At 46.7% G+C, this 24,165-nt stretch overlaps 1 protein-coding gene and 1 long non-coding RNA gene across 4 annotated transcripts in view; both read right to left on the reverse strand.

The window, feature by feature from the left end:
- The window catches only part of LOC109313402 (ankyrin repeat and fibronectin type-III domain-containing protein 1-like), a 538,031-nt gene that overhangs the window by 279,878 nt on the left and 233,988 nt on the right, over positions 1-24,165 (reverse strand). The window lies entirely within an intron of this gene.
- Positions 11,714-23,826, reverse strand: LOC109313403. The gene is made up of 3 exons (XR_002102039.1): positions 23,700-23,826; positions 18,130-18,133; positions 11,714-11,727 (listed from the first exon to the last, which is right to left on the reverse strand). It is a non-coding gene; the product is annotated as an uncharacterized LOC109313403 (long non-coding RNA).

Consider the following 24,165-nt stretch of genomic DNA (forward strand, 5'->3'; position numbering starts at 1 on the left):
AAATTGGATGCTTATCTTGCTGGGATCCTATGACCCCAGATCCGATGACTTCCTGCCCTCTGGGAGTGGGGCTGGACTCGATGATCTTCTGAGGTCCCTTCCAGGCCTAATGTCTGTGAAGTCTGTGTATCATACTGTCTCAGTTTCAGCTTTTTTTCTTCTTCCCTGAAATAAAAATAATATTGAACTGAAGGGATATCAAACTAGCTTACAGATGGAGAAGACTTTACACATTCTGAATTATATTTTAAAATTCTCAATGATAAAATTAATCATGAATTTGCTAGAGAACTGGCAGAGGCTGCATGGTCTCAGTGCATGTTTGTCATGGGCGACTTCAACCACCCTGGCATCTCGTGGGAAGACTGGTCACAAAGCTTCCTCACTTGCACTGACAAACTCTATTTGACTCAAGAAGTCTACAAGCCGACAAGAGGTAAAGTGCTGCTCAATCTGGTACTGGCCAAAGGGGATGATTTAGTCAGCGATCTGAGGACCAAAGAGAAGCTTGGTGACAGTGATCATTATCCATCACAAAGCTGGCTAATCAGTCAGCAATGCAGAAATCCTCAACTTTAGGAAAATGACATTTTGCATCAGTTTTTCACCCTCCCACAAGGATCACTGTGCCAGGAACAGCACAAACCAATTCAGGACCAGGGACAGGCCCAAAATCAGTGTGGATCAGGTGAGGGAACACTTTGAGAAACTAGACATTCACAAGTCCACGGGCCCAGACAGAATGCACCCGAGGGTCTTGAAAGAGCTGGCAGACATCATTGCATCCCCCTTGGCAGGGATATTTGAAAAATTGTGGCATTCAGGCAAGGTCCTAGGTAACTGGAAAAGAGCCAATGTGGTCCCTATCCACAAGAAAGGGAGGAAGGATGACCCGCAGAACTATAGATCAATCAGTCTGATGTCCGTCCCTGGAAAAATCCTGGAGAAAATTGTCCATCAAGGTCAGACTAATGGACGGCCAGCCAACATGGCTTTGTGACTGGCAGGTCTTGCCTGACCAACCTCATTTCCTTCTATGACATGATAACATGTACCCTGGACAAGGGAGATCATGTGGACATCAAATATCTGGATTTCAAGAAGGCCTTTGACCTAGTTCCCCATGATGTCCTCATGGTCAAGCTGGGAACTGTGGCCTGGATCATTATACAGTCGGATGGCTAGGCAACTGGCTATGGGGTTGGATCCAAAGAGTACTAGGTGGAGAGCAAATCAACATGGTGCAGGGTAACCAGTGGTGTCCCTCAGGGCTTGGTACTCTTTAACATTTTCATCAACTATCTAGATTCAGGAGTCATATGTGAACTGACCAAGTTCAAATTATGGGGGAGAGCCGTCACACCACAGAACAGGCTGTGAATACAAGCTGACTTGGACACACTCTCGAGGTAGGCCGACCAAAATCGGATGGCCTTCAATGCAGAGAAGTGCAAGGTGCTGCACCTCAGTAGGAAGAACCTTCCACACATTTACAGGCTTGGCAGTGCTATGCTCACTAGCATCACAACTGAAAGGGACTTGGAGGTCTTGATTGACCACAAAATGAATATGAGCCACCAATGTGATACGGTGATGGGCAAAGCTAACCAAACTCTGGCATGCATCCACCAATGCATCTCAAGCAAAACCAGGGCTTTATTTAGCCCTGGTGAGACGGCAGCTGGAGTACTGAGTCCAATATTTGGCCCCCCACTTGAGGAAGGATGTGGAAAAGCTTCAGAGAGTCCAGAGGAGAGCCACTTATATGATCCAAGACCTGAAAGGAAGGCTATACAAGGAGAGGCTGAGGGACTTGGGACTCTTCAGGGGGGACCTGGTAGCAGCCTACAACTTCATAAGAGGGGTACATCAGGAGCCAGGAGAAGACCTAAGGTATAACAGCCATAAACTCCAGGAAGGCCGATTCAGACTAGATATAAGAAAAAAGTTCTTTACAGTGAGTGTGTCCAGGACCTGGAACAGACTCCCTGCAGAGGTGATGCAAGCACCTAGACTTGGACTCCTTAAAAAAAACTGGACTCCTTCCTAAAAACTGCTGGATTTATTTCTTGCTGGGGGTCACTTAATTCCAGCTGACTTCCTGCCTATGGTGGGGGGGCTGAACCTGATGATCTCATGAGGTCCCTTCCAGCCCCAAACGTCTACGAAATTGATAAAAAGATGACTTTCACAAGCTCAGGATGTTGGTTGTTGAGGCCGAGAGACCATCTGACAGGGAGGGGAGTCCACGATGAGTGGTTGCTCCTTAAGGACATGATCCTAAAACCACAAGGGAAGTCCATTCCAGCCCATAGGAAAGGTAGCAAAAGGGCTGGGAGATCCCCGTGGATCAATGGTGAACTCATGGACCTCCTGAATCTGAAAAGAGTAGCCTATAAGGGATGGGAGCCAGGAACTACCACTAAGGAGGATTATGCAGCATTGGCCTGCACCTGTAGCGAGCGGAATAGAAAAGCCAAGGCTGAAATGAAACTCAAACTGGCTATGGAAAGGGTGAGCAAAATATAGCCCGTGGAATGGATCTGGCTCACCAGCCCATTCTATCTGGTCCACGGGGCCCCTAAAAAATTTAAAAAATTAATATTTATCTACTCCTGGCTGCCTGTCAAAAGATGACAGGAGCCAGTGGCAGTAGGACGCAAGGAAAGCTGGCAGGGTGGAGGAGGGGAAGCAGGGAAGGGCTGCAGGTGATTGCCCCAGTCCTCAGGGCTGGACTGGGCTAGTTTTTGCTGAGTTGCACAGTCCAGCTATGCAGCCAAGAGCTACGTGGTGCTGGAGCGGCTGGCAGCCAGCAGGAAAGCAGGGAAATGGGAGCTACAGGTGCGGGGAAGAGGCAGTGAGCAGGCATGTGGGAGCACAGCAACAACTGGGAAGGAGCACAAGGCTGCACCGGTGGGGCCCAGAGCGGGGCAGCAGGAGCAAGGGGTCTGGTACCAGCTGGCTGCTCCAGGTACTGAGGCCAGGAGCGGGAGGGTGTGTGTGCGTGTGTTCGTAGGGTGAGTCCCACATGTACACCCCACTATACACATGCACCCACACACCCCCTCGCACTGCCATACACAGACACCCACAACTCCTCACATACCCCAGCCATCCTCCCTCACACACAGCTCCCCCAAACCCACCCAAACCACACATATCCACACACATACCCACATGCTTCCACACACACCCCCAGACACACCCTCCCCCACACCTCACAAAGTCACACACCCACAGCACCCCACAAACCTATACACGCCCCCCAATATACAAGAGTAAGACTTCGTTTTAAGCTATTATATACAATCACCTCTATGTACATTACACAAACTCCTGTAAATCAGGACAAAAATATTTTCTCAAATCAAATTAATGAACATTGTAGATGTTCACTTTTTAGAATATAATTTGGTATTTCTCTGGTTCCAAGATGACAAATCTCCTTTTTGAAAGGAGTACTTGTGGGAGCTAGGGGACTTCTGATGGCAAAGATTAGGGGTTAGGGGTGGGACTTCCAGTCACAAGATGGTGACCAGGGGATGCGGCAGCTGTCAAGGGGCAGGCCTACCCATGCGGCCCTCGACAGCTTGCTAAAACTCGGTAAGTGGCCCTCCACCCAAAATAATTGCCTTTTCCTGAGCTACGCGAATCAAGGAGGATAAAAAATCCTTTTTCAAATACATGGGAAATCAGAAAAAAAACAAGGGCAACATCAGAACCTTGCTGAAACAAGTGGGGCAGCTGACAACCAACACCCAGGAAAAAGCTAATCTTCTCAAGAATTACTTTGTGTTGGTTTTCCCCCAGCCCAAGGGGATCACTCTGCCTAACAGGACTCAGGCTGGACATTCACAAGTCAACTGGCCCAGATGGAATGCATCCAAGAGTGCTAAACGAGTTGGCTGACATCATAACACAACCAATGGTTAGGATATTTGAGAACATGTGGCGCTTGGGAGAGGTTCCTGAAGATTGCAAGAGGGACAATGTGGTGCCTATCTTCAAGAAAGGAAGGAAGGAAGATATGGGGAACTACAGGCCAATGAGTTTGACCTCAGTCCCTAGAAAGATCTTGGGAAAAGTCATCAAAGAAGTCATCAATAACAGACTAATGGAAGGCAACATTCTGAGAGATAGCCAACATGGTTTTGCTGCAGGTAAGTCTTGCCTGACCAACCTCATTTCCTTCTGTGACCAAGTGACACATCACCTGGACAAAGGAGAAGAGGATGATGTCATATATTTGAATTTCAAAAAAGGCTTTGACTTGGTCTCCCACAATATCCTCCTGGTAAAATTGGGGAACTGTGGCCTCGACAACCTCACGGTCTTATGGCTGGGGAACTGGCTCCATGGTCGGACCTAAAGAGTGATAGTCGACGGAACCCAGTCAACATGGCGCATGGTGACCAGTGGCATCCCCCAGGCTCAGTACTTGGACCAGTACTCTAATATATTCATAAATTATCTGGATTCAGGTGTCAAAAGCAGACTGGCTAGGTTTGCAGATGACACCAAATTATGGGGAAGTGCAGTCACACTAGAGGACAGGCTGGCAATTCAAGCCAACCTGGACAGGCTCACAAGTTGGGGAGTCAACAAGGAGAAATGCAAGGTACTCCACCCTGGGAGAAAAAACCCACATCATACGTATAGCCTTGGCAGTAGCCTACACTCACTAGCACTACAACTGAAAGAGACTTGGGGGTCATGATTGACCACAAGATGAACATGAGCTACCAATGCGATGCTGCAGCTGGCAAAACAAAACAAAACTCTGGTTTGCATCTACTGATGCATCTCAAGCAAGACCCAAGAAGACATCCTCTTGATTTACTCAGCCTTGGTGAGACCGCAGCTGGAGTACTGCTTCTAATTCTGGGCTCTGCACTTTAAAAAGGTTATGGAGACGCTTGAGAGAGTCCAGAGGAGAGCCATGTGCATGATTACAGGTCAAGAGAACAGGCCTTATAAGGGGAGGCTGAGATGCATAGGAATCTTCAGCCTGGAGAAGTGAAGGCTCAGGGGTCACTTGGTGGCAGCCCTTAAGTATAGAAGGGATGTGCACCAGGAACTGGGAGAACATCTGTTCACCAGGGCACCCCAAGGGAAGACAAGGTCTAATGGTCACAACTGCTGGAAGTCTGTTTTAGACTGGACATAAGGTAAAACTTCTTCACTGTCCAAGTCTCCAGAGTCTAGAATAGACTCCCCCCCAGAAGTGGTGCAAGCACTTACACTGGATACTTTTAAGAAACGCTTAGATGCTTATCTTGTTGGGGTGATCTGATCCTAGCTGACTTCCTGCCCCTTGGGCAAGGAGCTGAGCCCAATGATCTTACAAGGTCCCTTCCAGCCCTAATGTCTATGAAATCTATTAATCCATTTATGATATGTTCATAAATGGCATACAGAGAACTTCAAGAGTTATAAAAAGGTCTCTCCATGCACCTTTAAGGTTCTGGAAGGGTTTGACTGAGCTTCATGGCACTCATGCTCTAATTTTGTCAAAGACACACTAGGACCAACTGTGTGCTTCAGTACAGACAAACTTACTAAAAGCTCATTAAAACCTTAAGTTATGTTGTTGAACCTAAGTATATGTGAGAGAGTAGTAAGAAATGCACACACATACATGATTATGCTTTCCCACTGATTTAATACTCTTATAATCCCAGTGACTTCACTCAAAGGAGATATTGTTGATTTAAACCAGAATGAGAGGAAAACCCAGGTGATGCTGTAGAACTAACAACACTAGCAATTAATTGGTTTTCCCTCATTTCTGGGGCAAGCACATATCAGTCACCAAAATCCACAGTATGACTAAAATAGCTTCACATGTCCTTCCAGAAATTGCCTTAGAAACTAGGAGAAAACAACAATTTTTGTCACCATTCAAGATGCCGTTGCTTAGCAACATGAAAATAGACATTTTGTATCACCCATTACTGTCAGTAGCAAACAATTTCAAGCACAAACTGGCCAAGACCATAGTTGCCCCCTTGATTCAGGTAGACTAATACCTCCCCCTTCCAGCTGTCTGGGGTTACAGAGCGAGGACCATGCTGTCAGCTGACACCGGGGAACCCAGCTTCCTGTGGGCCGAGTCCACGTATGGCAGTAGGTACAGGATACTCTCCAGCACTATAAACTGGCCTCTAGGAACTGTCACAGCATCCAAGGGATCCCTCCACACAGGCTCATTTATTTTTTTCTTTGCCCTTTCTGTTTTCCTTCCCCCAAAGACTAAGTCCCATTTTTCCCTGTGCCTTGTCCTTTCCCCACAGCCTCCTGTTCACTTTAATAAGGCCTTCACCATCACCCAAGCTTCTCCATATCCCTTCTCTCTCACGCTCATTACCATAAGAATACATAAGAACAGCTTTCAGCCTTGCCCACCCCTCCATGAAAGGATATTTCCATGCTAACAGCCTCGGCTGCTAACTCCTGTCCTGCAGAAACAGATTTTTGCCACCCTCTGGTTTCCACTCAGCTGACTGCAGCTCCATGGCCTCCTCACCCCAAGTAGGGACATTTTCTGCCTCTCAGAGGAGCAGCTTCTTCTCAACAAAATATGTTGGTTCTCGGGTAAGAGAGGGGATGCACTGCCAACAGAGAATTACACTTGTCTTATCATGGTATAAATGACCAGGGATCCACGTTTTCTGTTTCCCATGGAAAAACACGCAGATTTTCCCTTTTACCTGAGAAAAATGCAGATTATTCATTTTAACAGAAAAACACAGGAATTTTCCACTTTTGCAAAGGGCTCCCTGCAGGCTGACAGAATTGCAGCCTGCAGGGCACTGGGGTGCACAGGAGAAGGGCGATCAGGCAGGGCGCATCATATGCATGCACGCGCGCACACACACACACAGCTGCCAGGCAGCCCAGAGAGCGGCTCCTGAGGTAAGTTTAGGGGAGCAGGGGGGCTACAGTGATGCACCCCCTGCCTGCCCAGCAGCAGCGGGGATGGCAGCACAGAGTTGTGCCCCTGCTGGGCAGGGGTCACCTTGCCATGGCAGCATGGGGCTGGCAGTAGCAAGGAGCTTCCCCACCCAGCCCAACTCTGCCCTGCTCCACTAGATCCCACTGGTTGGACCACAGAAGCCCTGAGGGGAGGGCAGCTGGACAGGGAGCCCTGAGCCTGCAGTGGGCAGCCCACACTTGCCCCCCAACAAGGTCTCCACTCTGGCCATACTGCCCACAGGGGACAGGGAACCAGCCTCCACGCTCCACTGCTGTAGCAGCCGCCTCCCGCAGGTGACACCTGGGGCTCAGGTGCCGCTGTGGGGGCAGGGAGCTGCAGACCGGGGTCCCTAGCCCTGTAGCCTTGGCAACTGGGGGCCCCCGCTAGCAGGGCTGGGGAGGGAAGGGATGAGGGGCACCAGCAGGGCTGGTGGAGCTGTGGCTTGGGAGTGAGTGGTCTGAATCTGCATCCTGGTGAGCTAAGGGGGCAAGGGGAACTCCGATTTTCAATGATAAAAAAATGCAAAATCAAATACTAAAATTTACAAGTACTTAGAATTAATTAATGAGGCACTGGTAGGCTCCCAAATTGCTTTAGACTAGTAAATATATCAATAAAACTTTGTGTTCAATTGATACATATATATATAGTGGCATTTCATTTTAATCATGGATTTGGGGGTTTTAATCAGAGAATGTGAGTTTTAAACAGAGAAAACCAGGATTCCTGTAAATGACTGAACAAACAGCAGAGTAACTGGGAGTATTGTCACTTGGCAGTGTCGGCACTTTACCACCATTCCACTCTGTCCTCTCTTCAGGAACTCCCTGGTGGGGTAAACGTTTGCTCGCAGCTTCAGGGCCATGATCTTGTGTCTCTCATTCATTCCTCTCTGGTGGATGATCCGGTCATTGCTGATCAGAGCCTGGAAGGCCTCCACGCCTATCCCCTGGCACTGGAGCTGGGTCCATTTCTTGAACGTGTAGGCCTTGCAGTTGATGGGCCTCAGGATTGCAACCACTAAGGTCACGCAGGTCCTTTGGGCAGCCTCTGGGGGGTACTGTACCCCCAAGGCTCAGCATGAGCCTGGGCATCGTCGGGGCTGCCACCACTAGTCAGGCATCACATCTCCACCTCATCCCCTATCCCATAGAAGTAGGATACCTTGCAGATGACTTTGTTAGTGGCGTTGATGGTGCAGAGCAGCCTCTTCAACTGGGCCACCGGAATGGCTTGAGCCAATTTTGGCAGGCCCAGGCCCCCGTCACAAAAGCATGAGTGTAGCAGGCCATCTGTTGTGCAGGCTGGCAGGTGGAACCACTCCTTGACCACCTGGAAGCTTATGGCATCCAGAACTTCCAAGACCACCCCACGGGTGTTCACATAGTCAGTCTGAAAAACAGTCTGGGTATGGCATACTGCACCAGCAGAGACAGCTTCTGAATTGGCTTCAGCAGGGCTCTGCTGATCCTCTTGATTCAGGGGCTTAGCTTGCCTCCCAAGTCAGGCTTGGTGATCCCCATCCAGGGATTGAATCTCAAGCCCTAACACTTGATTGACTTGCCAGGCCTGGTCATGGAGATCTAAGATCTCCCAATCTGCCAGGTGTTACATATGTTCACCATGAAAGAGTCACATACAGAGTTCAGGAAGAGCCCCTGGCTGGTACTTCTTGGGCTGCATGCGCAGGCCTGTGAGATTGCAGAAATCCTCCAGGATGCTGATGTTGTGCTTCATGCCCTCCCAGGAGTTACTCGCAAGGATGAGCTCATCCATGAATGCCATAGAGGCCAGGGATGCCTCCCCAGTGGCCACCCCACTGCCCTCGGCTTCCAGCTTAGCCAGCAGGGGTCCATTGCTATACTAAACAGCAATGGGGACACTGGGTCACCTTGCTTCACTATGGCCTTGATCTTGATAGGTTAGGCGGACTGCCCATTGAACTTGATCTTCGTCGTGACTCCCAGTTACCCTGCTGTTTGTTCAGTCAGTTATACCACAGCTCCAGAGACTGCTTCTTTTCCTTCTTCAGTGCAGCACAACAATTAACTGTGCACACAACCCATTCTTGAAGTGCCGCTCAGCCTTGAAAAGCATCTTGCCTTCTTGCTCAGTGGATATTCCTTCCGTATGCATCAGTCAGACCTAGTGACTCAAATAGGGCTTTTTCTGCTTTTTATTCCTCTTAGGCTAATTCTGAAGATACTGCTCAGTTCAGGGGAGGGAGGGTGAAAGATTCTAAATCTCTCCTGTGTATAAACAGAATTGTTAACTAATTTGCCACCATCAAATTCTTCTTTGCTTGTGCCCTGCATCTCTTCTCCCTCCCCTTTGTCTCTCTTCCCTTTTTGGGTTCCAAGCTCTTTGCAGCATAACTGATTTACCACTGTGTATGTACACCACCTAGCACAGTGCAATCCCATTCTTAACTTAGTCGTAGACAGTACTGCTGAAAACAGGATGGATAAAGAAAACAGCACTTGACAATGGTTACCCTTTTGCAAATCAGCATGGCTGCCCAGGTATCACTGACAGCACACTCCACTTGGAGACCTTTTATTACGAACTGCAATGAGCAAAAAAGGAAGGAGCGCACTAGGATTCTCCTACCTCCCCAGTGGATTTTCAGACAAACCTGGAGCCTACACTGCCAGTTCTGCAGGGTTGCTTTTTGGAAAAGATTTACAATTCATTTAGTGCCTTCCGGACATTCCCCCCTTTCCACCCTCCCACTCTTTACACATGGCATTTCTGGGATGCATCTTGTAAGGATCACTGCTGTAGGCAGCACAATACACTTCATATGCCTTGATGTCATATGATTCCTTCTAGCAAACCTGTACTCCCCCAAACTCTGGTGCAAAACCTAAGCCATAAACAGAAACAAGGGTTTGATTGAACACCAGGGTCTGAAAAGAGAAAAAGGAGCCAAGTGGAAGTGAGAGAAAAGTCAGATTCAAGCAGCACTAAAATAAATGACTGATGGGAAGATACGCTTTGAGGGTTGGGTGAACCTAGGCATACCAGAACTCAGCAGCTGCTTACAAGCACCAGGTGTCTAGGACCAGCGTGCTGTGATTTTTTACTCTTTCCAAACGCACTCTCCTCAGATATGTCCCCCCTTTAGATCCTGATCAACCCCAATTCTTTGCCAGGACTCCATCCATGTGATCTACTGTCCCCTTGGAGCACCAACTGGGACAATGCTTTGGTCATTCTATCCACACAGCAGAGGGCCTGTTCCCTCAGTCCAAATCCTTTTGAGTGGGGATTCTTGCAGTTCTTCCCCTGGAGTGAGAACTAAGCAGAAATGCTGCAATTGACTTCTTTAGCCCCTTCAGGCTCTAGCAGGGCGACTCCTTCTAATCCTGAGACCAGCCACTGTCCCTACATTACAAAGCCACCACTGGCATCCCTTGAAAGCAACAGTCAGTGGAAATTCTAGCAGCAAGCCTAACAAAATATTTCCTTATCTAGGAAAGCAAAACATGAACAGTCCATTCACCCTCTATGATGCTATCGCAAATCTGCTGTAATCTGACCAAGCCATCTTGCTGCACAGAGCCAGCCAGTCCCCTCCAGAGCCAGGACTGGGGCCACCAGCCAGATTATGTCTGAAAGGTTTACTCTGCTGCCACCCACAACATACCTGGCATGTGGATAAACAGGGGGATTCAAATGCTAGGCGTACCAATGGAAACTGCCCAGTCCCCCACTTCCCCCTCCACGTTCAAAGGCACAACATGCTAATCCCCAGACGGTCCATTTATCCCTTTATTTGTTGAATGAAGTTATTTATACAAGTGGGTCCCCAGAGATACTGAGAACTCATTTGCAGGGACATCCTGTAGCAACAATCCTTTTATCTATTTATTTATAGAAAGATATTTATGCAGGCTAAACCCACGGAGATGCAGCCATCCCGCTCACACATTCGCCCTGTTGACAGACAAAGTTTCTAAGGGAGGACAATTAACTCAAACCAACATACACACAGGCACAGGGACCTGAAAACAGATAATATGGTCTAGAGCACTGGCTGAGGGGCTGGATGTCCGGGGACTTCAGTCCTAGTCCTAAATCAGCTCTTCTTTACTGTGTGGTCTCAGAGTTGCTGAGAGAAAAATGGGAATGTTTCCCCATCAGGAAATGTGCATGATGATACTTACCCAAGTACAAGCAGCATGGCCTGGGCCAGAAAGACCTGGGTTCTATTCTTGCTACTGCCCTGTTGAGAGATCCTGGCAAGGCCCTTCCTCTCTCAGTACCTCAGTTTATCTAACTGTAGCATGGGGATAATTACACCAACCTCCTTTCTGAAGTACTCTGAGATCTATTGGTAAAGAGCCAGGTATAGGTATGTCCTAGTACCCCATGGCAGCTATCCAGCATCTTACAAAGAAGTGAAGTATTACCAAGATCGCCAAATTACAAACAGAAAAACAGAATCCAGGTCCTTCCACATCCCAGAAGAGTGCGTTAAGCAACAGGCTTTTGGTTGCTTTGAGGCAGGGCTCTCAGTTTCTTCTGATGGAGCCATTCCATTTTACAATGATAATTATATATATTCAATGAGCCAAAAGAGAAGTGCAGGGCACTCACCACGGACAGGGGAGACACTGATCCCTACTCAAACTTAAGCACTCAGGGAAAAGAACTGGGTTTTTCCCACATCTGAGGTCGAGTGTCCGAACCAGCAGACAGCTGCTATGATGGGTTTCTCCTCATTTCCCATCCTCTCTCACAAAAACCTCCAACATGTCTCAGTTTTGACCTCATGAGGGAAAACTGTTGAAATCTCATGAATTTTCATGGGACAGATAAGACCCGTTATGTTCAGCTCTCTTACCAAATACCCGACTCTCCTTAGCAGGCATTTGCTGCGCCTCACTCTTACTGAGGTGGGGTACAGACACTTGGCTCACTTTCTTCCACACTCACTCCAGTGTTTAGACCACTTTGGTTACTTGTTTTTGAGCATGCTCTAAATTTGAAGACTTGAAACAAACCAGTACCAATACCAGCATGAATACTAATGTAGATGAGGCTCAAGCATCTTTATTGCCATGTTGCAGAGTCCTGTCTAATCCAGGGCTTCAGATCATTGTAGGACAACAAGAGACAGCTATTTTAATGCAGTCACACCTAGGCAAAATGACGGGCTTGGCAGATTCCCTGGAATGTCCCTGGAGCTAGAGGTATAGTGTGCCCTGCAACATGGGTAAAGGAAGTCCCAGTTCTGCCTCCTTCTCTCACATGCAATACAAAGAGCCCCTCTTTGCAAGCAGTAACCAAAAGAAGGCCCACTGCTAATTCCTCCCCTACCACCCTAAATCTTTCCCCAGGAACAACTAGAAGAGTCTTTTAAATGATCCTTCTCCTGTTGCATCATTTAGAATGACAAACATTACCAAAGAAACAACACTCGACTCTTTCAGACTTAGTTGGAATTTAAATATGAGGTTTTTCTTTAATGCTCAATAACCAAGTAGCAAAGCAGAAAGACTTCCATGTCACAGGCTCCCTCTCCTGGTAAAGCATCAAGCAACTGAGCAGCAGTCATTCAGAAATCAACCAACAGAGATGAGCTAGAAGCTGGGGATTCCTCCATCCTGAGAACTTTAAGAAGCTGAATATCATAAAAAGGTAGACAGAGGCCCAAGCTACAGAGCTAGGAGGAGCTGGATCTTCACAGGAAATTGTCCTGGGTAGGCCTCATATCCCAGGCCTGCTGGCCTTTAAGCAGATGTCAAGTTTCTGCCCAACAAAGGAAGTTTGGGGTGAATAGCACCCAGGTTACATGGAGACTGTAAGCTATGCAACTACATAGGCTGGGCAAAGGGGAAGGAATACAAAACAGTTTCCTTCTGACAGGGTGGCATAGTGGTGTCAAACTTGCAGTTTTGTCACAGAATCTTGTGTCAAAAGACTGTTTGGTAGCAAAATGTCTGTATGCAAATCCTGTCCCAGCTCAGTACCTGGTAACTGGCCTTTCTAACAGCTTTCCAGTGTGTACCCCAATGCAATCTAACAGCTGTTTCACATTTGTCTGGTGAATTATGGCTTTCAGGATCTAGAAACATTAGGGTAGCAAGGAAGAGTGCTTATTAGTAACATAACCAGGCTGCTCTCACTTTCTGAGAAAGTCCCAAATTTAAGGAGTGCATCCCCTTACCACCACACAGTCACCGAAGTGGTAATTCTGTCCTGAATTTAGACAAGTCCTGTGCCACGCAGTCCTGCTGAGAGGCCACACTGCTCCATGAAAGATAAAAAGTGCTACTAAGAGGTAATGGGTAGTATAGCTGTGTTCGCACAGTACAGCTCCCAGGCTAACTCTGCCTCTAAGTGCAGCTAATTAGCTTGCTTACAGTACCACACTATGGTAGCTACACTCACCAGGACCAGAAATGATGTAAACGATACGTGGTTCCTCGAAGACTGTAAACAAGTCTTGGTTCTGGGGAATATGTGTAACCATTGTCATGGATTTTGGAATCCTAAGCCGGTGGTTTTATCTGGAAGCCTCCCCAGTGAGAAGAGCAGAGCCCAAGAAGAGGCAGGACATAGAGCTGGTGTAGGGTCCCTGGAGTTTGGAACTGACTGATGAAGCAGTCTGAAGAGAAGGTTTTCCTCTTGCCGTTATATTAAGTCCAATCTAGGCCACAGTTGCTGTACTGGACTCCACAAGCAGGAGAATTTTGACCCATTCCCCCAAGAAATTCTGGTTTTCTAAGCAGTGTTTTCAGAAAAAGAAATCTTTCCACTAAAGAATCTCTGACCAAGTCAAAGGCTTTGCTCAGATACAGCCATTGGGAGGCAAAGGAATATGTCTTCTCCCCAAGATGTGCACATTTCAACTCTTCCTATTATTATTTTTGCTCAGGGTGGTTGCAGGACCTATATGGCTTAAACACTGGTTCCCCCTTCCCTCCAACTTGAAAATTTTTCTCACCATCAATGGCTTAACTGGCTTTCTCTTCTCCCCTCCCTTATGCCACACAGAAGAAAACTGCTGACAAGGGAACACTAAAGGAAATAAAATTAAGCTTTGGCAGGGTACAGTGGGGTGATGAGAGTAGGAAAAGTGGTACATGTGCAGAGAAGCAATGCCCAGTGTTTGAAGTTCTGCTTTGCTAACCAGAGCAGAGTTGTCACCCTTGATCCACTTCATCATTACACCTTTGTATTTCAGAGTTAATATCACCTTTTCCTTCCCAGATGAGTTCATCTGAAATGGTTATTTCCAGCAGAAAGTAAAGAACTAATGACATTTGGGAGACTGGGAAAAGAAAGCAATAGAGAAGGTGGAACAGGAATCTTTAAAAAGCTAGATGGTAGGGAGCCAATGCAATTGCAATCCAAGACTACATGACAGGTAGCATGGCTCAGTGGTTAGAGCCCTGTGGTTAGCCTCGGGGATAGGAACAGCACTGCCAACTTCAAGTATTCCATGACCGGGTATCAAGATCTTCAAAATAATGAGATTTTTTTTTTTTTTTAGTATATTTTGGTTCCTTTGACTTGTTTTCTGGTTCTTGAGTTCATGGGATCAACTTTGATCAAGATTTCAACCTTCTCCACAACTGTGATGACAAGAAACCTTTTTTTAAAATGAAAGCTGAGTCATACACAGTGACGTAACTTAAGCAGCTGTGATTTAATCACGAATATGAAACACCGCAAAACTCTTGCTGAAAATGCATGATTTAGAAACTCTGTGGGAGTACAGCTCCAGCTCTAGCATTGACCTTCTGCATAATCCTTAACCCAAATCCTTTAACTTTTCTGGAGTTCATTTATTCCACCTAGAAAATTAACTTAATAATTGCCTGTCTCACTTGACTGATGTCAGGCTCAAGTAGTATGTGAGCTCCTTGGCTCAAAGATACTAAGTGACAAGCGTCACCTCAGACATAAATGTCCCAGTAGACAGTTCAACTGGGTATTTGGGGGACTGGCATAAGGGTTAGGTGCTAGGCTTCACCAGCCTTGTAAGGCTGCCCTACAGACCTTGAATGTGACCGTGATCCACTCTCCAGTCCAGCATCATATACAGGAGCCAGGCAGTTCTGCTTTTCATCACTCCATCATCCAAAAATCTCTTTCTGCTAGAAGTCTTTGCCTGCCTGACTGTGCACAATACCCAGCAGAAGAACGGAAGAGGAGGAAGATGGGCACCACACAGAATGGAGCTAACCAATCTCTTCAGACTAGGAACATGCAGTCTCTGGAGCTGCACTCCGGAGAGCACTAAGACACGCATGGAAAAACTTCAAACTCAAACCAGGGCCAAATCATTCACTCTGACCTCTGTTTTACCCTTTTTGGCAATTCAAGATCAGTGTCACTATAAATAATTTTCCAGTAAAAAGCAAGAGCAATATTTTTGGAGACTGGTACCAGTAGCCAGATTAAATCCCAAATTTACTGTTAGCCCAGTCTATTTATATGGTCTTGTGGTTACTTGAACTAATCGCACCAGCAGCTGCAAAGGCACAGAAAATAAACCTGCATTGTTGCAATCCCAGCATTATCTTTGCGGTGTTACAGATCATCTCTGCACCCTGGAAAGAGACAGCCAGCTGTAGCAAAGGCTATTTGATAAGGGAGAACTGTGGAGAGAAAAAGACTTCTTCTTAGATACCCCTTGCCCTGGCTTAATAAGCTAAGCATTTCCACTTCTGCATCTGTAAACACAGGCAGAAGGAAAGTCATAGTACCCACACGCCCACACATGTGCTTTAATATACATTAGCCTATTTTAATGTGCATTGTGTCACAGAAAATGTGCTCTTTAGCTAATGTGCATTAAAATAAGTTAGTGTGCATTTGTCTAGTACCTCACAATGGAGGATGCCGATAAATGTATATCAAGGCTGCTCCAATGCACTGTCATTACAGCATGTTGGAGCAGACTTGATTAACTGAGTCTGCTTGAGCATAGAAAATACTGCGCTCCAGCTGACTCCAGCATCATGTGGATCAGCATCCCCACACGGAAAACGGTAGTGAGGGGTGCTTTAACTAAAGCTCATTCAACAAGCTTTAGTTAAAATGACCCCACCATTTTTCAGTGCGAGGGCACTGATACACGTGACACTCCAGGCTCTTTAATTAAGAGCCACGCTAATTAAAGCACCCCCCACCCTGAGTATGTGTATAAATGCCTGGAGGTACTAGATTTAATGAACACTACCTAAAGTGCATTAATTGAATGTGTAAATGCGTCCAAAGACCAAGTAATTCCCTTTCTAACATATTTGCCTCAAAGATGCAACCCTGCCCTGCCTTCTGCCTAATTTTAGTTTTCAGAGTAACAGGGCTAACTCTCTCTCTACTCCTGTAAAACAGGAAAGGGGGAGGGAGAGGGGAAGTCTAAGGGAGCACTGGTAAGTGGGGATGATGGCACTATCCCCAGAAGTTCCATCCATTGGAACTGCCGATTCCTAGTGCCACTGGAGCAAGGTGAAAACGGCAGGATGTAGCTGCCAGCATGTCCCTCCATGGTATACATAAGACAGAGGTGGGCAAAATATGGCTTGTAAGCCATCCAGCCTGCAGCTACCCCTGTGGCACTCTGCCTGGGGCTGATTCCCATCTGCTCCCACACTCCTGTCCACTGACAACCCCAGTCACAGTATACAGAGGTTTGAGGCAAGTCTGATCCTGGTGCAGCTGCAGCTGCCTGGGGACTGCTTGGCTCCAGGCTGGTGCCCAAGTACCAGTCTGCTCTAGGCAGCAGGTAGCATGGGGAAGTGACAGAGGCCATGGGGATGCATGCTGGGCACCACACAACCAGCCATGTGAGGGAGAACCAGCAGCCAGGCAGCTCCTGCCTCAGCACACAGGGCTTCAGCTCCAGGGTGCCTTCCACTAACAGTAACTGGCCACAGGTGTCTACTTACCACACTGGACAGATGGGTGCAAGGTGCCCAGGAGATGGAGATGGAGCCCCACACAATGAGGTACGAGCCACTCTTCTGAAAGACTTCATATGTGGGGCCCTTGACAGCTCACCAAAACTCATTAAGTGGCTCTCCAGTCGAAATAATTGCCCACCCCTGATATAAGGCAACTGTTTTTCATAGATTCATAGACATTAGGGCTCAAAGGGACCTTGGAAGATTATCGAGTCCAGCCCCCTGCCTCAGGGGCAGGAAGTCAGCTGGGGTCATAGGATCCCAGCAAGATAAACATCCAAATGTCTCTTGAAGGCATTCAAAGCAGATGCTTGAACCACCTGCAGCAGCAGTCTATTCCAAACTTTGGGGGCTCGGACACTAAAGACATTCTTCCTTATGTCCAGCCTGAAAAGATCATGGAGGATTTTGTGACGGTTCGACCTTCTCATCCCTTGGGGCATTCTGGTGAACAGACATTTCCCCAGATCCTGGTGAGCACCCCAACAAACTTACAGGTGGCCACCAGATCACCCCTGGGCCTGCGCTTTTCCAGGCTAAAGAGCCCCATAGCTCTCAGCCCCTCATCATTAGGTCTCTTTTCCTGCCCTCTGATCATGCACGTGGCTCTTCTCTGCACTCTCTCAAGCTTCTCCACGTCCTTTTTGAACTGTGGAGCCCAAAACTGGATGCAGTACTCCAGCTGCGGCCTCACCAAAGGCCAAGTACAATGGGAGAACGAGGTCCTGGGATTTGCTTGAGAAGCATCTACGGATGCAAGCCAGTGTTTTGCTTGCTTTACTAGCAGCAGCATCACACTGAAGGCTCATGTTCATCTCTGCTGATCCTCTGGATCACGGTGTATGCATAAAAGGTCTAAATCAGATGCCTGATGAATCCATTTATGGCTTACAAGCCCAAATCAAGAGCAACGCAGCTTGTTACAAGTTTCACAGATCCATGCTTTGTCTGAGTTGGAGTCCAAGTTTATAGCATGCTGCTTTGTTCTTTCACACTTTGCTTCCATTCTCTGGATCAAATAAGCTTCATGTTGCACTGCACCCAGTGCCAGATGTTCCCTCCAGATTAGACGGCATTCTGCGCACTTCTCCCAGCTTTCTACATTGATGTTGAACGACTTCCTATCATTTCTGCACGTCGTGGTACCACCACGGAGGGCAACCCTGTTTTCTACAGATATCTTGAATCTCGTTGTACAAATATATTCTTGGGTATACAGTCTCCTTCCACTCTCCTGACATGGCCAATCCATCACAACCTCCTTTTCATAGTAGTTTCTAAGTGTGTCAGTCCTGCACATTCTGACACCTCTGTGTTTGATATTTTGTCTGACAGTTTGCAGGGAAGATTCACTGTGGAGAACCAAGGCCTCATCATCTGTAAATCTCTCAGAACCAGCTCTTTCACCTTGAGATGCCGAACAAACCTCCATCTAGTCTGGTTCAAAGATGGTAATTCTTCAATAAACTGGAGGTTTGAGAGTGTACAAATACTGAGCATGTGTACACAAGACAGCTAACAGCTCATGAAAAGACAGATTCATAGCTGCACACTTCAGTGTACCTTTACATGGTCACAACCTTTTACTTTTATAGGTGAACTGTACAGGTTGGCTTATAAATCTTGGAAAGATACAAAAGTAAATCCATCTTGTTGAGATCTAAAGCTATTGTCCCAAGGAGGCAAGACTTTCTACAGCTGATTTTGAGCCCCTAATCTAAATTTAATGAGGCAATCCATCTATTCTTCTTTTGCTACCTTCCTCATGTACTACCAGAGCTCCCATCTCCTCCCCTCATTGCTGGAATAAGAGCTCAGAGACAGATCTGCTCTTGCCTCACCTTTCCCCTCTCTACTCCACAACCTCCCTTGCCAACTTCCAAGCAGCACAGCATATACAAAGCCACTCTGCTTCTTCATTCCCCATCCTAAAAAACAACCAGCAACCAGGCCCACCAAGAAAGTGTGGAACCTGAGAGCTGCCACAGTCCAGGGACATTTGTCTGGAGTCCAATTCACATCTAGGGTGGTCTCAGTCAAATCCAGACTGTTGCCAGCTGCAGAGGACACTGTCCTAAAATACCTCATCACTAGGTATGGATTTACTCAGGGAACAAGGTCACTTAGGCTTTGGAACCAGAGTGCATGTGTACGTGCCTTGAAAATATGCATTGATTATGAACATCTAATTCAATTAAGTAATTTTGTTTAATTAAACAGAATTCCTCACTCACACTCATGAGCACAATCCCATATTATCAGATTTTTCAAATTTCCAGCTTTTCTGAATCTGTAACTGGGCTACTCTCACTGGTCAAGGGTTTTATTTCTCCATATGCTAAGTCTAAGTGAACAATCACAGTTTAGAAAATAATCAAGGATACAGCCTTACAAATGGCAAATGCTGCTTTTATTTCTTTACAAAAGCAGTTAAGAGTTCATTCAAGACTTTCTACTAAACAGATTGAAGCCCAGTTTGTACTACAGCCCTGTGTGTATAAAGTGAATGTATAAAGGCAGGTACATACATTTGTATTCTGGCACTTGAACAAAAGAGAGCCTAATTCTCTAAGCTGCTTCATGATTTCAACAGGAATGAATCTGAAACTGGACAGAAGCGGGATTAATTTCAGGACAGATGAATGTCATTCACATTCAGTGAATTACAAATGAAAGCAACTGAAATTAAACATGGATCACTTGCACGCTATCAATGACCTATTTTGCATATGTATTAAGAATCTATTTCTCTAAGCAGTCCTTAGAGATGAGAGTGCTGCACAGGTTTGATAACTGGCTGCATCAACATCCGACCTCAATATGAGCACAGTAGTTGGGGATTCTGGACACAAAGGCTTCTGCACTAGAGGAGAAGAACCATCCCTATTCCCATTGGCACCCGTCTAACCAGCATTCATTATTTCCTCGATGAGAGAACGCTTTCATGGAGTCTCAGGGCAAGAGCCCTCAAGGATCCATTGCTTGTCCCCAATCCTTTAAGGCAGTGGTCAGCAACCAGTGAATCTTGATCCATCGGTAGATCTTGGAGCTTCCTGTGGTAGATCTCTGAGCCTCTTTGAGTCTATCCAAGGCTGGGGTTGGGGGCCGAATGCCCACATGCATGCATGCACATGCCCCAGCCCAGCAGGTCAATCGGTGGTGAAGGAAAGTGGCGGGGGCTAGATCAAGGCCCCTGCCGTAACGGACAGTGCCACAGACGCAGGAGCAAGGGTAAGTTAAGTGGGGTCCCGGCCGAGTGGGATTTACCTGCTGGGGAAGCATGCCCCCAAATAATTTTTTCTCCCTCGATCTGGTCCTCTCCACATACTTACCTGCTGGGAGGGAAAAAGCAGGGTTAGGGAGGGAGAAGATGCAGCAGCGCATGTAGATTTTGGGTTGCTTTTAAATGCCAAAGGCAATCTCCTACTTAAAGGTTGGAAACCATTGCTTTAAGGGTTTTTTTGGTGCATACTGCAGAAAGGAAACCACCAAGAAGGGCCTTTAGAACAGAATACCCACACAGCCACTGGCTTGGCCTTCAGCATGACACTGGGCGACAGCAGTAGAGTCAGCACGCTGCCCAAGTTTAGGTGAGATCAATGTACGAGGTGGCAAGTAACAAGCAGTAAAGCTCTGTCTGCTTAGCAGTTCAAATACAATTGAACTTCAAAGGAGAGCTGAATCAGGCCCTTAGAGAGTTGAAGCTTGTACATGGAGTGAGAACACACAGTAGGAAGCTGCGTCTACATGACAACCTCTCACCATGCTAGCCAAAAGGAATAAGACAGAGATGTTGGTGGATAAGGAAATGGTGCAGACAGGGAGAAACAAAACCAAAAGGATGAGTCAAGTCCTTCAAAAAATCTTCATTTTTGGCTTAGGGCAGTGATTTTCAACCAGGCTGCTGCAGCACTGTGGGGTGTTTTGAGAGCCTATTAAGGGTGCCATGCAATGTTAGCACTGTTAGGTGTATGATTCACAAAATAAATCCAGAGATTTCAAATAGGAATCCATAGAAACATTCTGGCCTGTTGCAGTCTGAGTTCTTTGCAACAGAAGAATTGCTCTATTATTTTTTCTGTATTCAAAAGCTGAGTGAAAACTAATAGCTGGCATTTCCAAGGGATCCTCAAAGCAAATGAGTGGTGCCTCAAGTCTAGAAGGTTTAGAACCACTGGCTTAGGGCATCTAAGGATCACGCTTCAAGCTCTGCACAAGATTCAGCAACACGAAAAGGCTCTGAGATCCCAATCTCCCTCTGATCATATAGTGAGAGACATTAGAGACCGCAGACTCAAAGGGCTGGAAAGGATCTTGAGGGAAAGACCTGAGTGTATCTGATGCTGGACTATGCCTTGCTCATTGCATGAACTGCATAGATAGAATCTGTAGGAAGACGATCTTCCCCAATCAATCCCTGTAAAGTCAGGTAGTCTGCAGATGGCTGCTATCATCCATATGTCCAAAGTAAACCTGAACTATGACGACCTCCTTCTGCCTTGGTAGCAAGGAGGAGACACCTGGCTTCCATAACTCATAGGGCAGAAACTCACTCCAAAAGCTTCACTTTGAGAGAAGGTAAATAACAAAGGCTTACACAAAAGTAAAAGGTTGTGACCAAGGAGAGATACACTGAAGTGTGCAGCTATGCACCTGTCTTTTCATGAGCTGTTACTGAGCTTGTGTACACAAGGCATCTATTTGTATACCCTCAAACCTCCAGTTTATTGGAGAATTACCATCTTTGAACCAGACTAGATGGAGGCTTGTTCAGCATCTCAAGGTGACAGAGCTGGTTCTGAGAGATTTGTGGATGATGAGGCCTTGGTTCTTCACAGTGAATCTTCCCTGCAAACTGTCTTGGACAGACTTTCTGAGTCATGCAAGAGCTGCAGGTGGATGATTAGTCTCAAGAAGACTGTGAACACGTACAAAGGGGTAGAAGAACAAATACCTGAGATCACTCTGAGAGTAAATCTTGTGGCATTATTGACAGCTTTTGTTACTTGGGTTCTACAGTCAGTAGGAATCTTGACCTTGACCATAAGACTGAATTGACTAATAGAATCAGAACAGTAGTTAAGATTTTCAGATATTACAGAAACGTGCATGGAATAACAGCTTACTATCAACTAAGGTGAAGATGTGACCCTATGAGCTTTGCATTTTGTCATCCCTGCTTTATGGTTCAGATATGTGGACAACATATGCTAGGCACATCAAGAGATTGAATAGTTTCCACAGATATGCCTGCATAAAATCCTGAAAATAAATCAGGAAGACAAAATATCAAACACAGAGGTGTTGGAGCACACAGAACTGACACTTAGAAACTACTATCAAAAGAAGGTTGCGATGGCTTGGCCATGCCAGGAGAGTGGGAAGAGACTGTATCCCCAAAAATATTTTGTGTCACAGTATTCTACACGGTATCCCATACCATCCTTATAAATGAACCGAGGAGATTTGCCTTGAATGATTATACAGTAGACTGGGTAGCAAACTGTCTCAAGGGTCACAGCTCAGTGTGGTAGTGGATGGGTCAATGTCAACCTGGAAATGTGTGTCCAGCAGAGTCCCTGAGGGCTCAGTTCTGAGGCTCGTGCTGTTCAACATCTTCACCAGTAACCTGGATGAGAGGGTGGGAAGCAGCCTGTCCAAATTCACAAATGACACAAAAATATGGGGTGAAGCTAACACCCTGGAGAGGAGGAACCAGATCCAGGATGACCTTGACAGGTTGGGGAAGAGGTCAGAGAACAACAGGATGCAGTACAATAAGGACAAGTGCAAGGTGCTGCATCTAGGGAAAAAGAACTCCCATCATACCTATAAACTGGAGGGCAACCTTCTCAGCTGCACTGAGGCAGAAAAAGATCTTGGAGTCACTGTAGACTCCAGGATAAACATGAGTCGTCAATGTGATGAAGTGGTCAGCAGAGCCAATCGCACCTTGTCGTGCATCCGTAGGTGCTTCACAAACAGGTCCAGGGAGGTGATTCTGCCTCTCAACGCGGCACTGGTCAGGTCGCAGCTGCAGTACTGCGTCCAGTTCTGGATGCTGCAGTTCAAGCAGGATGCAGACAAGCTGTAGAGGGTCCAAAGAGCCACTCGTCTGATTAGAGGCCTGCAGGGAAGGCCCTACAAGGAAAGGCTAAGGGACCTTAACCTCTTCAGCCTCTCCAAGAGAAGGATGAGAAGAGACCTTGTGGCAGCGTACTAATTCATAAGGGGAGAGCAACATGAACTAGGTGACAATCTATTTACCAGGGCACCCCCTAGAACAACAGCCATAAGCTACTGGAGAGTAGGTTTAGACTGCACATTAGGAGAAAGTTCTTCATGGTCAGGGGTGCCAGGATCTGGAATGGGCTTCCAAGGGAGGTGGTGCTCGCCCCATCCTTGGGGGTCTTCAAGAGGAGACTGGACAGGCACCTGGCTGGGATTACATAACCCCAGGTTTGGTGACCCTTTTCTTGCTTCCCAGGGGCAAGGGGTCAGACTAGATCCACTGAGGTCCCTTCCGACTCTAGAATCTATGAATCCTTGGAAGATGGGTGGGAAATTCCTTAAAGTCAGGGCTGTCTAACTTTGCTGAGGCCAGGAATCACACACCATACAAGCCATACACAAGGCGAGAGCAGTGATGGCTTAGGAAATAGTATTTAAAGGTTTGCTTTTTGGGAATTGAATACACACACACACATATTAGAATATGTGATTAGAATTAGAATGATTCAGGATGGGCAGCAGGGGTTAACTGATTTCTAAGAGATTGGGTTACACAGTCACAGTTTCACACAGCCTTGGAAGCAGACCGGCTGTTTAACATAACAAGGCCAACAAGGACACAGTCTGGAAAGCAGAGGGGAACATGTATCATACTGTTCCATAACATGAGATAAAGTGGTGCCAGCTAACAAGGCCCCAGAGCTGGGGGGGCCTGAGTCTTACTTTTGGGGGAACAGACCAAATCAGGACAAGGCCTGGAAAAGCCAAATAAGTAGGTGTGCATGTGATAAGCTATGTAGATGTATGACAACCACACAGAGGGACCAACCAGCGATAGCCACAGATGAAGTCATCAGGAGGGATCCTAGTTTTCTCTGATTTAAAAAAAAATTTTAAAAAATCACAAATTCTCTGCTGAAAAAAATCGGAAATTCTTTGACAAATCCCCCAAAATCTGTTATTAAAATTAAAAGCCCCCTGCAGCATCCCTCAACCCTGCTGGTGCCCCTCACTGCCCCCAAAGCCCCTCCCCCC

Source organism: Crocodylus porosus, unplaced genomic scaffold, assembly GCF_001723895.1.
Source record: "Crocodylus porosus isolate Cpor-Errol unplaced genomic scaffold, CroPor_comp1, whole genome shotgun sequence".
Taxonomy (NCBI): domain Eukaryota; kingdom Metazoa; phylum Chordata; order Crocodylia; family Crocodylidae; genus Crocodylus; species Crocodylus porosus.